The sequence below is a fragment of the Dreissena polymorpha genome, chromosome 1 (genome assembly GCF_020536995.1).
Source record: "Dreissena polymorpha isolate Duluth1 chromosome 1, UMN_Dpol_1.0, whole genome shotgun sequence".
NCBI classification, from domain to species: Eukaryota; Metazoa; Mollusca; class Bivalvia; order Myida; family Dreissenidae; genus Dreissena; species Dreissena polymorpha.
Genome location: NC_068355.1, coordinates 201,220,336 through 201,236,871, shown reverse-complemented (window position 1 = coordinate 201,236,871; position 16,536 = coordinate 201,220,336). Strand labels below are relative to the sequence as shown.

Below are 16,536 nucleotides of genomic sequence, written 5' to 3'. Positions count from 1 at the left end.
TGCATTAACAAAAATCTGTCCAGCTTATCGGACATCTGTTTGTTATTTATAAACAAATATCACTATCTACTAAATAAACATATAAGTGGGAACCAAAATATTGTATTTCTTATCATGTAAGTCAGATTAGGTTTCCGAAACGTTAAGAATTCTTACAAAATTAAAAAGAATTTTAATGGAGACATTTAATAATAAAAACCCGATGACATGAAGTGTCCATTTTATTCAACTGTTTAAATAAATAGTGAATAGTCTACCGTTTTTTACCATGTTAGTACCATCTTCAATATTCAATTAAAAATTCTAATTTTCAGGAAACTTTTTATGTTCAACTGTTTCATTTATATGACATAAAACACGTGAATGTTAATATATAATTGTATTAACTTTACAGATGTTGATCATTTTGATTTAAGCCCATTGTTGTTGATGAAATAAATTATACTAGGCATATTAATGCTTCATAATGAAATGCTAATTGAATAAAAAAAACATGTACTATTTTACCTTACACTGTCCATTGCCAAATATGTATATCAAATAATTTATAAAGAGAAACTTTTCATTAATAAGTATGATGTACCTGTTACAAATGTGCTATATCCTATTGAATCTGATTCTGTTAATAGCCTTACTAAAACAATTATATATGCCAATTTATATTTCGTTCTGATTTTTACTTTTTATTTCAGGCCAATTAAACCTTTCCCGACGGTCACGTATGGATGAAAGCTGGACCAAGCATAGATGCAATTTTTGTGGGAAAATCATGGCGTCCAACCACGCGTTAACTGTGCACATCCGGTCTCATACCGGTGAGAGGCCGTACGCATGCGCAACCTGTGGACGCACCTTCTCCGTAAAGTGTAGCTGCCAGCGCCATTTGCTGATGCACCAAACTTCTTGAAGATCACGTTCAGGTTTGTTTTACAGCAGGTATCATGTATTGTATATGAATGTGTGTTAAACAGACTTGTTTCCGTTGACATTCGTGTAATTTATGCCAAAGTCCTTGCGTGTAATACGTCAGTTTTTGTACTGTGTACCTTCTTACATTTCATGCTTAAATTCATACGCTGTGTGGTGTTTATAATTGAACGGATTATTTAAAGGAACATTTTCACATATTTTGGCAGACATTGAAGTTTGTCATTAAATGCTTTTTAATGATAAATGTAAACATTGGATCTTAAAAGCTCCAGTAAAAAACAAGAATAAAACAGAAAAAAGTACCCAACTTGGCTCGAACCACTGACCCCTGGAGAAAAAGTATAACGCTTATACCACTCGGCCATCCGTGCTAATACAATGAGTGATGTATTTTATACTTAATATAAGCAATCCTCGTATTGTCACACAAAAAAAAACGACACCAACAGAACTCTCCAAATTATTCAATCGTTTCGCGTTGCAATGCTTTACAAGATAAGTATTGATGCAAAGCATCAAAGGGCGTCGGGCATCAAAGGGCGTCGGGAATTTCAGTGTAAAAGGCACTCAATGAAGTTACATGGAACGATTTTGTTCTACTGTAAATAATAATATTTTGGTCGATTATTTTAAACAAAATAGAAAAAGATACTGTTATAACAATTATCTATGATTTTGTGTTATAATCCCCAAATAACGATTATCTATGATGTTGTGTTATAACCCCCAAATAACCATTATCTATGATTGTGTGTTGTAACCCCCAAATATTTCATAGTTCATTTTATTTACATTGGTTTCCTTTTTTACTGGCATCCGTGTGCAGTTTTCATTAATGGAACAGAACTGTGTAGATTTTAAAAAATCTGCTTCATCTTGTAAGCGTAATTTCATATTTTTCTCAACTTCAAGGGGAGATGATTCTGAACTTATTCTTACGTTGCTCATTTACGATAAGGGTAGAGTACTCATTGATATGAAAACACTGTAAAAGTTTTAATGTGTTTACGAACCCCCCCCCCCCGACCCCCTCACACATATATTTCATGGGCATAATAAAAACAAAAAATGGTTACAATAAAACAGCATATTTATTTAAACTAAAATGTCTACATCAAAACAAAAAGTTAATATAGAACACAAATAAAATTATTTGATTCTACTGGGGCTCGATCCTTGGGCCTCTCACATGTGAAGCGAGCGTGTAACCACTACACTACGGAACCGCTTGAAAAATCACCTTCTAACTAAGATATTAATAAGCTATTAATCGTCGGTTTAAATGTAAACCCGGAAGTTTAAACGCTGGAAAGTGAGCGGGGTTAAAGGTCCATACCAAAGGGTCCATACCACTGGCAAGATACGGGTCAAGCCTGCGGCCTTCTATATGTGGTTCTTAAAAAAAACCTGTAGAAGGACTTAATAGTAATGAGACTGGGGTGTTATGGTGGTGCTCCTCATTGATAAGCGGCTGCTTCCTTTATCAAGACTCATTATTACAAGTAATAATACGTGTCGCGCTTTGCGCTCTACAGCGCCTTTATTAGTAACTAGGTGGTTGCTATGATAGTGGAACAAATTAGTTTTATTTTTATACAAAACCAGACAGTTTCACCGGTTTGCGTATTTATTTATTGCCTAGTCCCTGTGATCAGTTATTAATTAAAAGAATTAGCTTTGCATTATTGGCAATAAATATTGTAGTAAATGTAATAGACACAAATGCAGTACTTATTTACACTAATTTACACAAAAAATCACCACTATGCAAGATACTTTGACAACAAAAATATATACATTGATCCGTAAAATAACTTCTCCCATAAGCGAAAACAAAACGTATTACATACTAGTCGCCGCACTTCAGTGCGACGCCAATAATTTTCTGGTTTTTAAATCGTCAAAAGCATATAATGGTTATTTTAGAGCATGGTAAATGTTCAGTATTACTGTTCCCTCACAAATATCATAACTACAACAAAAATTTGCGAATCCGTAACTTTTTTTTTTAATTTTGTCAATTTAAGAAAACATGAAAATGCCCCTTTTAAGGACCAAGTTAGTTGAGATTACATTATTTGTACTTGATTATACTATTCAAGAGCACAATTAAATATTTATAATAATACTTCATTTGGATATCGCTGCATATTTCACTATTGTGTATTAATTATGTATCACCGCGAGCATGGAAAGAACATTTGATTGTGTTTTGCCCAACAGCACGTTTTGGGGTTGATTATAAAACATACCAACTTTTCACAATTACTAGAATTTCAGAATTCGTTACTTTTATGTTTTGAGAATAATCAAAGCGCTGAAGACTGTGCAGTTGTTCGCTCTTTGAATTTATTTAATATGTTATACTTGTGCACGATTCTATAATATGTTTAATGTTTATACCACATGCATACTGTGTTATGTTTCGTTGACCTCTATGAGATGTATTTTCCTAAACAATATCAATTTTGATTTATTAAATTACATGCCTATAAATAATAGTTCAAACATATGTGTATACAAGTGTACTCTGTTTATAATGTCAATGCTAACTGTGTTGATCGGTAACGAAGTCTAAGATATTGTACAATGTATACATATTATAATTATGCTTTTTTTAACTTTTGTAAACTTGTGTCTTAATATTTCTACAGCTCTTCATGTATTTGGAGGAAATAAAGTTGTATTGTCATCATTCTGTTGACAAAAACATTCGACATCATTTTGCATTTGGCGACAAGGGGTGCATTAAAAAAATATTGCAAGATGGTTTAACAATTGTTTTCGTTATCATTTAGTGAAAGTTTTCATGACGAGATATCTAGTGACATCACGTTTGTATATATATGATGTCACTGAATATCTCGTCATGAAAACTGTGTGTAAGCGGGCTGGATAGCTCAGTCGGCAGATCATTTGTAATGCATGCATGTGTTCAGGATGCGAGTCCTGGCATGGCTGTATGTTTTTCTCGCCTTTATTTTATGTTTATGTCACCCCATGTTTCAAGAGGAACAGAAAACACTGAAATGTGTCGTAAGATATACAGCTGTACCGAAATTCAGGTTTTATACACTTGGAGACACTTCTAACTCATCTCTTAATCATATCAATATAGCTCCCTTATTTTTGATCGGATTGTGTTGAAATTTGGACCAAGAATAATTCAACACATCTGATTACTCCTGAAAATTTAATTGAAATTGAAAAACAACAAAATGTAAAACTTAACAAATTAAAAACGTCACTTCAAAAGTCAAATTCGCAGACTCGTACAACGTTAAATAATAACAATGTGAAAATAAAACGCATAAACTTACACGTCTTAATAACTGACCGGCTTGCAACATGCCGATTGAGCAATTTCGCTCGTGAATATTCATACGAGCCATAATGTTTTTCTTATATTAATGTTATGTTGTTCTTGTGTAAATACTTACCTAGAATTGTGAAATTGAAATTAATTTGGAATAAAATGTATATCGCCTTTTACTACACTTGGTGATTTTTCTAACGCAACACTTTTAAAACTTGCATATCTCAGTAATGAGTAAATATTTTTATTTAAAATTGCACATGTGATCATTTGACTACATTATGTGCAAGCTAACAATAAAATCATTCATCCGTGACGATCGGACGCTTTAGCAAGTGGGAAAGGTAGCCTGTAAAAAGTGCGCGATTGCGCTCCTGAATATTCATACGAGCTATATTGTTTTGTAAATAAATATTATGTTTTCCTTATGTAAGAACCCACCTAAAATAATTAAATTGAAATAAAATTAGAATTAAATCGCGTTTCAACATTTTCACGTGCGAAAATATAAAACCACACCTACCACATGTGCTAAAGCGTCAAATCGTCACGGATGAATGATTTTATCGTGAGCTTGCATAGAACGTAGTCAAATGATCGTATGTAAAATTTTAAATCAATATCTTTACTCGTAACTGAGATATTCAAGATTGAAAAGTGATGCGTTAAAAGTGTCTCCAAGTGTAGTCATAAGAGTATTCGTGCCGACTTTGAATTGTTGATGTGTTCCCTTTAGAAGACGATAAGTTAGGTATATAACAGGTATGATGATGACGATGATTCCTACGCACCGAAATGGTCTCTTTCAGTGGTGCATTCGGTTTATTCTTGTGTATTTCGGTATTTACATGACAAGCAAGCGATATGACGCTTATATTTCCGTTCACAACAAAGTCGAAGTGGTGTAATGGATATGGTGTCCGCCTAGCGACCGGGAGGTCATGAGTTAGATCTTGAACGTGGGAGCGTTCTTTAGATCTGTCCAAAGACACCAAGTCCTTTCAATAAGCCTGAGGCTTTCGATGCAATTGAGCAAAAATAAATAGGATAAAACTAACAAGCTTTATGATTATATTTCCGTCCACAACCAGCTTTATGATTATATTTCCGTTTACAGAAAGCGATATGATTATATTTCCGTTCACAACAAGCTATATGATTTTATTTTCGTTCATAATATGCTATTTGATTATATTTTCAGATTCACTAGCTGCTATGGACGCTGAAGAGCAAGCTGTCATTGATACCGCACTAGCGGAAGAACCTCTGAATGACGATGGACGTTTCACATGTGGAATTTGTGACCGCTCATATTCAAGGAAAGACGCACTGAACCGACATTTGAAAATCCACAATTCTTCGCAGCATTCATGTAAAAAATGTTACACATTCTTTCCATCAGTAGTTGCACTCATCGAACACCAACATAAGTCACATCAGAAAAAGATTCTGTGTAGCTTCTGCGGTAAAGGATTTGAGAGGACAAGTCATCTAAAAGAACATACCATTGCTCTGCATGGAGAACGTAAGCTTTCCTGTTCATTTGCTGGCTGTTCCAAAACCTTTTACAGAGACGAAATATACCAAGAAAGTGTGCGAAATTTGTTGTAAATGCTTTTTATATCAGAAGCAGTATTTTATATAAGTAACAATATCTGTTGTATGATGTTGTGTCAGTTAAAACTTTAAAATAATATAATTATGTAAATGGGCTTCTAAGTATCAACTACGAATTACACATTTTTCAGGCATATGTCTTCTTACTTATGATAAAATTATACATATCATATTATCATTGAACTCTTGCTATGTTCTTATACATATATTATATAGAAGATGCTAACTTATTCATTGAACTAAGTATGTTGCTCAAATATTTCATTGTCTATTTGTATAATAATGATCACGTTATATTTTACACTGTTGTTAAGGTGACTTATAGGCCTATTAGGCCGGGTGTTCTTGTATGCCTTGTATATATGTCTGTTAATCTCCTGTACGTAAACACATGTCACTATAATAAAAGATTATCTTATCTTATCTTATCTTATCTTATACCAAGATCATCTTAATTCACACTCTGGACTAACACCACACGCATGTGGGGGCTGTGAAAAAAGATTTCATAATAGGTATGCACGCAACCGGCACCAGAGCGTATGTACTGGTCGAAAGCATATAGAATGTGATCATTGCAAACAAGAGTTCAAAAGTGCTGCTGCCCTGGCCAAGCACACAGATGCTCAACACAAAAATATTGTGTATCGGTGCCCTAGTTGTGGAGAGCAATATAAGTACCAGAGCAGTCTTGAGAGACATAGACGATCTAAGCACAAGGATTGATCACATCTCTTATTTCGTAATTAGAACGAAACATGAGCCTTTAGAAGACTTAAAGGGCATTAATGTAACATTCCATCGATCTGTAGTTAGAATATTCTACGTACATGTATATGTATCTAATGGATCGAGAACAGACAAGTGAAAGTCATCATAAGAAATGTTTGAAGATTATAATTGTGCAAGTTCTTTTCATCAGATTAGAGAAAACAATCTCTTTTTATTATATTTTCGTATCTAATTTTTTTTGAATTGGTATGCGTACCAAGAAGTGTACTTGTAGTAAGAAATTGATGCATTCTGATTTTTCTTAAACATTTGGGGAATGTTTTTAAAAATAATCATTTATCCAAAATGCTTTAATAATTATCTTCGAAAATATATTAACGTTAATACAAGTGTATCAAGAGTTATCTGGATAATGTCAAATTTAAGTACGATATCTCTTAATTCGGACAATCGACCTACTCAACGTAGACAAGCAATGAGGAAAATCCAATTCACACATTTGTCGGTAATTTACTTTTTGGTATAAATTCCAGTAACAGTCGGGTTTTGTCATATTTAAGACCAGCAACATGTAAGGTTGTGATTTCGGACATATGCTTAAAGTATATTTCTAGATCAGCCTCGACAGGTCATTTAGGCTAATATTAAGCAACAATTTACGTCATATTTAAATGTTGTCATAGACATGTCTGTGATATTGACTGAGAATTGGGAATTGGGTGTTAAGAATACCTAAATAGGATTTCAAAAACTAGCTGGCAGTGTGTTATGAATTCGGAAATACCTGACTGTGGACGCAACTATATCGCTGATAAACTCTTTGGAATATCAAAACTTGATTATTGTAATATTCTGTTGTTTGGATTAGCGAGTAATGTTCTGAACAGACTTCAGCATGTTCAAAATACCGCTGCTCGTGTTATTACCAGGACACCACGACACCACGACAAAGTTTCATTACACCGATGCTGAGGGAACTCCACTGGCTTTCTGTACATGCAAGAGTGGATTACAACGTACTGATGCATGTGTTTAAAGCGCTTAATTAAAGTCACCAAGCTACATCAGAAGTATACTTGAGATTTACACTACAGGTAGAGAACTCAGATCTCTGAATCACTCTGTCCTGCTTGTCGTGCCGAGAACCAGGACTGTGTCGTACGGAGGCCATGTGTTCAGGTCTGCCGCTCCAGCACTTTGGAACGCGCTACCAGCATCGCTCAGAGGCATTAAAACATTACCCGCCTTCAAGAAAGCACTGAAAACACATTTTTCGCAAACGTTTAATTGTAATGATAATTATTTCAAAATTATGTTTAGTCAGGTCAATATATACGCTGACCCCCCAAAATTTGCTACTAAAGGTATTTTCACTGATCCTGGTAGGGTAGCACGTACTTTATAACATATTAAAAGTTATCAAAATAGGACCTCTGGAAAATTGTTTTTTTTAAGATGGCCGCCAAGATGGCTGCCAAAACCTATTTATGATCATAACTATGTAACTATCCACTCAAATTTGATGTTTTTGGTGTCTATACCCAGGTTTTGGGGACCAAAGAACACTTTAAGATCATCAGACATAGTGTAAGTTTATTATTAAACACATAAATCCATCATGGCCTCCAAAAATAGCCATCGCCACAGTGAGAAGGATTACAAGTACATAACATTTGACTCAAAGGTGATGATTTTTTTCTACAACGTGATAGTTTTGGAGACAAAGAACACTTTGATTGAATTGTTGATATCACTTAGCAGTTGATTAATCATAACATTCAATTAATGACATCAGCTGTCCAATTTCATCTGATACACAATCTGTATCCTCGCCGATTAATGTTGTGGGGCTATTGGCGGGATCATTCCACTGTTGCTTTAACAATACCAACGTCTGCATCCCCTGGTGACACAAGGACATAACATCCCCTTTTAGTCAGAGCTGTGCTGATCAGAGAAATCATGCCTGCCTTGTTTTTGTCACGAGAAACAAAGTCCTCATTTTTGCATGATCATTCTTCTCTTTGTTGAAATTCATACTCGGGTTCACGTTTTGGTCCTCTGGTGTGTAAAATCTTTAATATAAGGACCGTCTTCGTAACCATCGAACATCGCTGTTGCTTGTCCGTGAAATCTGTATAAGACACTTTGCTATTGCGTCGGGTGTGTCGCCCTTTTTTCATGGTAAACGATGAAGCAAAGAGCCACCATCAAGCACATAACAATCTGATTCAGGAATCCAGTTAATCACAGCCTGAATTGATACGTTTACAGCATGATCTCTAATTGACTTAATTATTTGAGGCTTGTCTGCTGTATGACGTATGTACTTGGCTTTAAAGAGGTCAGGAGGATGGGGACTTAGTTCATACGACAATATGTCTTCAAGGGAAGATCTCCAGAATTTGACACACACTACCAGGAACGCCGAAACAAAATGGCAGGATAGATAGCACGGTCTTTAGCAATCTTAACAGCCGAGCTATTCCCAAGATTTTGTATCTGTCTTTTTTCTTAGATTTATAAAACAAAGATCGACTTTCCTATGCTATCTCTTATGATGTTGTTCCCAACCTCCTGAAATGCATGAACATTCACATCTGATCCAGCCATTATCCAATTGACAAAGTTTTTCGAAGAGGATCAACTGGGTAGGTCAAGCAGGTTGTAATCTGCATTTTTTCGAGATCAGAAGCATTTCTTTTTATGCGCACCTCAGTTGAGTCTTTGTGTTGTGGACTTGTAGTATAGGCCAGATCTGTGAAATCGTGCATCGCACTGTTGAACTCGAATGTAACAGGTGCATAAAGGGCCTAGCCGATTTGCATTACCTCGTTGTACCCACTGCCGCGACTGAGACAAACTGTGTTCTTAAGAGAGCAAGTTCATGAGTGTATGAAAACACCATAAAATAAGAACAATACTTTTCAGAGAACTACTTTGTAGCACATCAATGATGATTTGGGCAGCCTTTCAAAACAATGCTTTTTCAAACGTTAACATGGTGGGAAGGTTGTGCTTCATGGCAAGGTTACAAACAGAGTCTAATGATGACAAAATGCACGACTTATCCCCAGAATACAAATAATTAGAGGCAAGAATTTGACTGCTCAGGGTGCTGGCTTTCCTGCGGCAAAATATGCATCATTCCCGCCAAATTCGATGTTGCCTGCTTGGTGCTGAAGGAGACTTCTCACACAATATCGACTCTCTTGTCATTATCCAGAAATCGCGTCAGGTCCTCGAGTACACTGGGGGTTGACGAGGTCAAAGCGTAGTCCGTTTCGCTACGACGTCGGGTATATGTTTTACTACGGAAACATTGTGTAAATAGACTTCTTAATCAGACGAGTTTAATCTTTTCTGGTGTTAATGGATTAGAGAACGAAATAGGAAATTATCTTATTTCAAGTGTTCAGCGATGGAGGGGGGGGGGGGGGGGTAAGAGATGTATATGTCTATATCACTGCCCATGATGAATGGTCCAACAAAATCCGCTGCATTCGACAATTACCTTTGGAACTTGTAGATGATTAATTTGAACAGCAAGTCCCACTTGTAATGACACATTGAGAACGAACTGTTTCAATAATAGCATGACCAACTGCCGCAACCTTAAGCCTTGTATCTTTTCCATAGAAAAACCAAATGACATTTGAACGGGAATCACAGGCCTCAAAAACAAATTGGTCAGTACGAACCCAGCCAAAATGCACTGTGTCCAATTTAACCTTACAACCACAGAGTTTGCAGTCTTTATGACTTTCAAAACCTCCACTTGATTGCCTTGTGGTTCTCTTTTATACAGAACTACAACAGTTACTTTGCTTTGCGGCATAACTTTTTATGTTTTTATCACTTGTGTACTGCTGACGACATTTTAATGTACTTTAGTGCCAGCCTCAGTTACAAGATAATACTTCCGCTTCACACTAGCTTCATTTATTCCCTTCAATCCCTTCCACTGAATAGCACCCCAGTTATTCTTTGAAATCTCATTCACCTACTTGCATATTGGACACAAATCTTGCATGGATGTGTCTGCACTCATTATTCAACCATTTATGACAAAAAGAGACAATTATAACTTGTTTAATGCTCTGATTTGAAATGCTGCAATAAACACAGAAAGGGCCTAATATTATGGCATTGTTGACGCAACCCTAAAAAAAAACAATCAAGCGTGAGGCAGTGTTTAGCACGCGCAGGTCTGATATGTTTGTATAATGTTGTTCTGGTCTAATATTTTGTTGTTTGTGTCGCTTGAGCTTCAATAACGGAATACAAGGTTATACTAGGGATAACTATTTCAAACAAAACATGAAAATCTATTTATTATAAAATTACGAGCAAGAATAACACGTTTGAGTCAATAGCTCTTATATTGCTCTTGCGGTCATTGTATTAGCAGTCATTTGGACACCATGTTGGATTTCTCTGTTATGTAATATACTTACATATTTTTTTATTAGCTTAATGTGTTATGTGCCCCCAAGAACTAACTTTAGACACTAAAATCATGAAATTTGAGTGGATACTCACATAGTTATCATCATTAATAGGTTGTTTCTTGGAAAAACAATTTTCCGGTGGTCTGATTTTGGTAAACTTTTGTTATAAAGGACATTCTACCCTACCAGGATCAGTTAAAATACCTTTTGTAGCAATTTTTGGGGGGTTGAAAGGTATTTTTTCATATATTGACCCGACTAGTTCTAGGACAAGAATGTTTTTCAGTTTGTTATTTTAAACGTGTATTCTATGTCTAGCTTGGTATTTATTTCTTAAGCGTTTATAGGTATTTCTTATACTTTGCTTTAATTCTTAAATACTGTCTTTTACAATTGTTCTTATATATGCTTGTCATTTATGTCTTCGTAGGTTTCTATCTATTTTAGTTTTATTTGTGTCCATCTTTCATTGTTTATCATAGTTTAAAATGTCTTTGTTTATTTTACTGGCTGAACCATGCATTTGTATTGTACAGTACTTTTGAACGTGTGAATTCATAAAAAGTGCTATATAAATATGGTAATAATAATAATAATAATAATAATAATAATAATAATAATAATAATAATAATAATAATGATAATAATAATAATATATTAAATGTTCACGGTGATCACTGAATTCATAATACACTGCCGGTAAGTTTATGTTTACCTGTAATGGTTCAGAATTTATAACTCCTTATTTCCTATTCCTAGCCAATGTCAGAGACCTGTCATTGATTGGGCTTTTTGTGGAACAGTAAATGAAGCAAATGTGTGTCATTTTGCATTAACGAGTACAATTTGCTCATCTTAATTTGAGTTAATTTCTGTAAATATCATAAATCTCTATATTCCACATTACTGTCCATAAAGTAAACTTAAATTCGCGTACTTTTGTTTCTTTGTTTCTTTTGTAATATTCATGATGTCCTCAATGTTCACATGTAAATCTGCAACCGTTTGTTAATGAACACAAAGAATAATCATGAGTGTCAACTACACAATGATATAAAGATTTTATTTATTGTTAGTTGTTTTATTTCATTTTTATTTATTTGACGTTTCCATGCATCGAAGAAACGGTCAAACTATTTATCATTATATGATTGTCAGCTTTAACACTCGAAATAGTTCAGCTGATCGCTATTTCAGATATTGCTTTTAAGCTGAAAACACATGCTCATAAAGTACGTCACTTTTAACTAATTGTGAGACATTGTGTAAATCATGTTTGTTCAAAGTATATGCCGTATCTATATATGTATTTTAAGTTTATCGCCACTGACAATCTGTTTTTGGGTGATTTCGAGTTGAATACCTTGTTATATATATATTTGGTAGTGAATTGTTTTTTCAGACAAGTTGATTTTTCGTAATAATATGATTATTTATCATTCAAAATGATGTTTTCAATAATTAATATCATAGCCACACGCTAACCACCTGTGAATACAAATAGTAACCTTCTGGGCAGTGAAGCGGTAATGCTATCAATCTGCATTATAATTTAATAAAGGATTTTAAGACATGGTACAACAAGTGGGTGTACATTTATTTTCGAAGTAATATATGATTATATATCGTCGGCCTAGATCGATAAGGACGTAATTAAACCTTTTGACAATCTGAAGTTACCTACTTTTCGATCGGGAGCGGCGATATTCCGTTACTCGTTATGATTTTTCTTATTCCTAATGCGCCATTGGCTTTGAAGGGCGAACACGTGATTTCAATATAACAAATTTGAGAAGGGACTTAACTTTTATTTTCCAAATTTCCATTCCCATTAGTTCGATACATCCGACTTCGGCATAATGAGAGTCAACTGTACTCTACATGATGTGGAGACATAATGCGTGTTAATGACCTGTTTAAATATGTTCAAAGTATGAATTATTTAAAAAGAAATCCACTCACCCATCCCATTTTATTTCAAAATACGGATACAAATCTTAAAACTGTGTTTGTGATAAAAATAGCTGATAGTTATATCGAATATGGTCAAGGAGTAACGTCCACATCTCATCATGCCATTTTCGAATGTCTCAGCCGAATGCATAAGCATAATTTTGTTTTCCTAGCTGTTATCATGACCATCTAATAATTTGTCACGGCCTTTATCATGAGGCGTGTTTCAAAACCCACTCGAATGTAATCGTTGATAGAAATGTTGTTTGTTCTCGTGGGATGCAGTTATATGGAATAACCAAAGAAAAGTTATTTAAAATTTCAAAAACATGTTTTTCATATTTATCTTTGGTCTAAATCCTGTGTAATTAGAGTTTGACTGAGAGAGTGGTGAATTTTGTTTGATTTTTGACCACATTCTTACAGATTTCTTGAAAAGTAAGCAGCTATGAAGGAAGGGACTATATTCTTAAAGTCCTTCTTACACTCAAACCTGCCTTATCTAATACGTAAAATAAAAAATAGGGAAATACTTACACTACGCTTTCCACCGCTGGAGGCGCTTGGAGGGTGTAAATGCCATCTTAAGACTTTATCTTAAATTACCCATACTACACATTATGCTTTCTTTACAACAAATAAAAATAAATAAATAGGCCGTACATTTATGTGAAATCCTATCGATAATATTTATGAATGTTTGCACTTGTTTTATTGACTGTAACATAGTGTATCCCCCGTGAAAATAGACTTTAAACGGGGAGGTTTTCTCTTATCCCTACACAAAATGTTTACGCGAGATAGTGTAAGTCTTGCTACGGTAAACGTTTGGTCTTTAGATACCGCGGTGGTAGTCGATATGGCGCCAGCATATCAATTGAGAGGTTATAAATGCCATCTAAAGACGTTATATTAAATTCCCCACACTACACAGAAAACGGACACACTCGTGTTTTTAAAAACATTATGCTTTCTTTTCAACAAGTAAAAATAAATAAATAGGCGGTACATTTATGTGTAATCCAATTGATAATATTTCTTAAGGTGTGCACTTAATTTATTGACTGTATCATAGTGTATCCCTCGTGAAAATGGATCTATTTAAGTACACGGACGAGTTATCTGAAATCACCCGACAAATAGAACAAAGATAAAATCACTCTGGTCTATCGTCCGATTTGATGAGGTAACGGACTGAGTGGGATGATTATTCAATGTTTTAAATATTGCGTACACATGTAGTGTATAAAATCAATTGCATATGTCAATGACGGCAGTGATTTAAATGGACGTTTGCTCGGGACCAGATGGACGCTGAAAAGGTTTATTGTTTAAGATGGTTATAGAACAAACATTTTAAAACGTCATATTGTTGTGGCGGTTTAATTAAAATATATATTTGCCAGTATGTTAACAATATTCAGACTTTATTTGGTTGTTTTAGCATACGTAACACGGTTTGCTTAGCAGCCTGATAGTTACCTGTTTAAGAAAACCCTTCTGTTATATTAGTGTTACGGTTAAATTGGCATTATATATTTACCAGTATGTTAACAATATTCAGACTTTATTTGGTTGTTTTAGCATACGTAATACGATTTGCTTAACAGCCTGATAGTTACCTGTTTAAGAAGATCCTTTTTTGGAAAACTCAATGTTTAAATGCTAATAACGCATAAAATCAAAATTATCTCAGACTATTGATTAAATTACAATTATTATTACAATAGGCCAGTAAATTTACAACTATACCTCGAACTAATTGCAAAAGAATTAATATTGGCCTCTTACGATAGCTAACATATGTATTATGAACTAAGAAAAGTTGCACCTTAGAACGTTGGGCTATAGAAGATATAAGAGAATATTTACTGAAAATCGAATAAAAATTAAATAATGTATGGCACTAAGTTTACACCATAGAGCGTACTTAACGATCCCCGATACAGTTTTCACGCGCCACAAATGTAAACCAAACCCGATAGCGAATCTTGTGAGAAATTATTTTGATAATTTTACAAAAAGATGTCCGAAAAACGGACAAGGAAGTAATATTGCGATATATTTTCCATTTATTAAACACTATCGTACATGTTTTATCAACATTATATGCTCGAAATCGCACTTAACCGTTCAATGTCATTGACCTTTTCTCCTTAGTATTATGGAAGTGCAATTTTGATATGAATTCTAGTTAACATTTAATTGAGAAATTAATTGACCATTTGATGGAAATGCTATCAATAAATACTATAAGTATAACTGGAAAAGAGGACATTTAACAAACTGTCGATGAAATTGTATATGAATCAGGAAAATCAGGATCTCATGTTTCACAGAAGACGAGAAAACAAGAGCTTATGACTGCAGCTAAAATAATCATAGATGGTGTTGATCAAGGTCAACCAAACAAGAATTGGTATCCAACATTTTCAGCTATTGCTTCTTATGAAGAAAACTGTGTTTGTTCCGGAGAGTCTCCGACTATTTCTTAGTTCTATTATATGTGGAAAAAAGTTGAGAGTAAGGTGTCCTCAATTGGAAAAGCTGTAATGTAGCCCAAGAAACATTATTGCTCCTTTACAATTAGGATTAGCAGTTCAATTGCACCATCTTTTCGCTGCACGGTACTTGGTCGGCCTATTTGCAATTTAGGACTTTGTGCATCATACTCTGAAGAAAAAATATGTTAATCCTCTGCTGCAGCTGCTATCAATACGAGCATACCAACATTCCATTTTGTTGCTGACAATGTTTACCATAACAAAGCAACATTAGATTGCAGAAATACCTTTGACGGGATGGATGCATAGGCTGCACTACACCAGGCTCAAAGCTGTTTATACCGATTCCAAGTTCATATATATATATGTTTAGAAACAATATAAAGGATGCTGAGACTCGACATAAAATATTCATGTGTATGTGCTTGCTGATACAATTTGAAAATAGGGCGAGTGTTCCAAAACAACAGAACCATCATAAAAAAACAGATGATCCCAAAGTGTCGTATGTTTTGGACGGCAGCTCCCTTCTGCAAAAGATCCATTAGTATAAACATATTACGTTCACGTCGATATGCGAGAAATACGTCAACCAGATTTCACAGAGATATCCGCACCAAAGCGAACGTGTGGTTTTCGGTGGGTATTCTAACGGACCATCAACAAAGGACGTAAGACACCATCGTCGAAGTACAGGCACGTTTGACACCGATTTGAAATTAACAAACAACACTCCATTAAAACCGAAGAAGAAATCCTTTCTACAAATGTTGCTACCTAACAAGCTTTAATTACATCACTTGGCAAATATTTGTTAGAAAATAATGTCAGATATGCACCTGCCGTTGCTGACAGGCTTATCGTTAAAACCGCTGACGAAAGAGATAACTTTGTGATAAGCGATGATGTTATCATCGCATGCTGTTACCTTCTCATGCTGTTATGTTATCAGGTCAGTTGTACTTAAACAACAACATGTTTATTCAAAATCAGACAAACACAGTCCTTCAATAAAATCCCCAAAAATGTGGGA

At 34.7% G+C, this 16,536-nt stretch overlaps 2 long non-coding RNA genes across 2 annotated transcripts in view; both read left to right on the top strand.

Annotated features, from left to right (window-relative positions):
- Window positions 1-698: 698 nt before the first annotated feature.
- Window positions 699-6,286, top strand: LOC127864654 (uncharacterized). The gene is made up of 2 exons (XR_008042183.1): window positions 699-920; window positions 5,448-6,286. It is a non-coding gene; the product is annotated as an uncharacterized LOC127864654 (long non-coding RNA).
- Window positions 6,287-13,948: 7,662 nt separating this feature from the next.
- LOC127864635 (uncharacterized) overlaps window positions 13,949-16,536 on the top strand; it is a 5,704-nt gene continuing 3,116 nt past the window's right edge. Inside the window, exon 1 of the long non-coding RNA XR_008042158.1 lies at window positions 13,949-14,321. This is a non-coding gene — a long non-coding RNA (uncharacterized LOC127864635). The remainder of the gene's footprint in view (window positions 14,322-16,536) is intronic.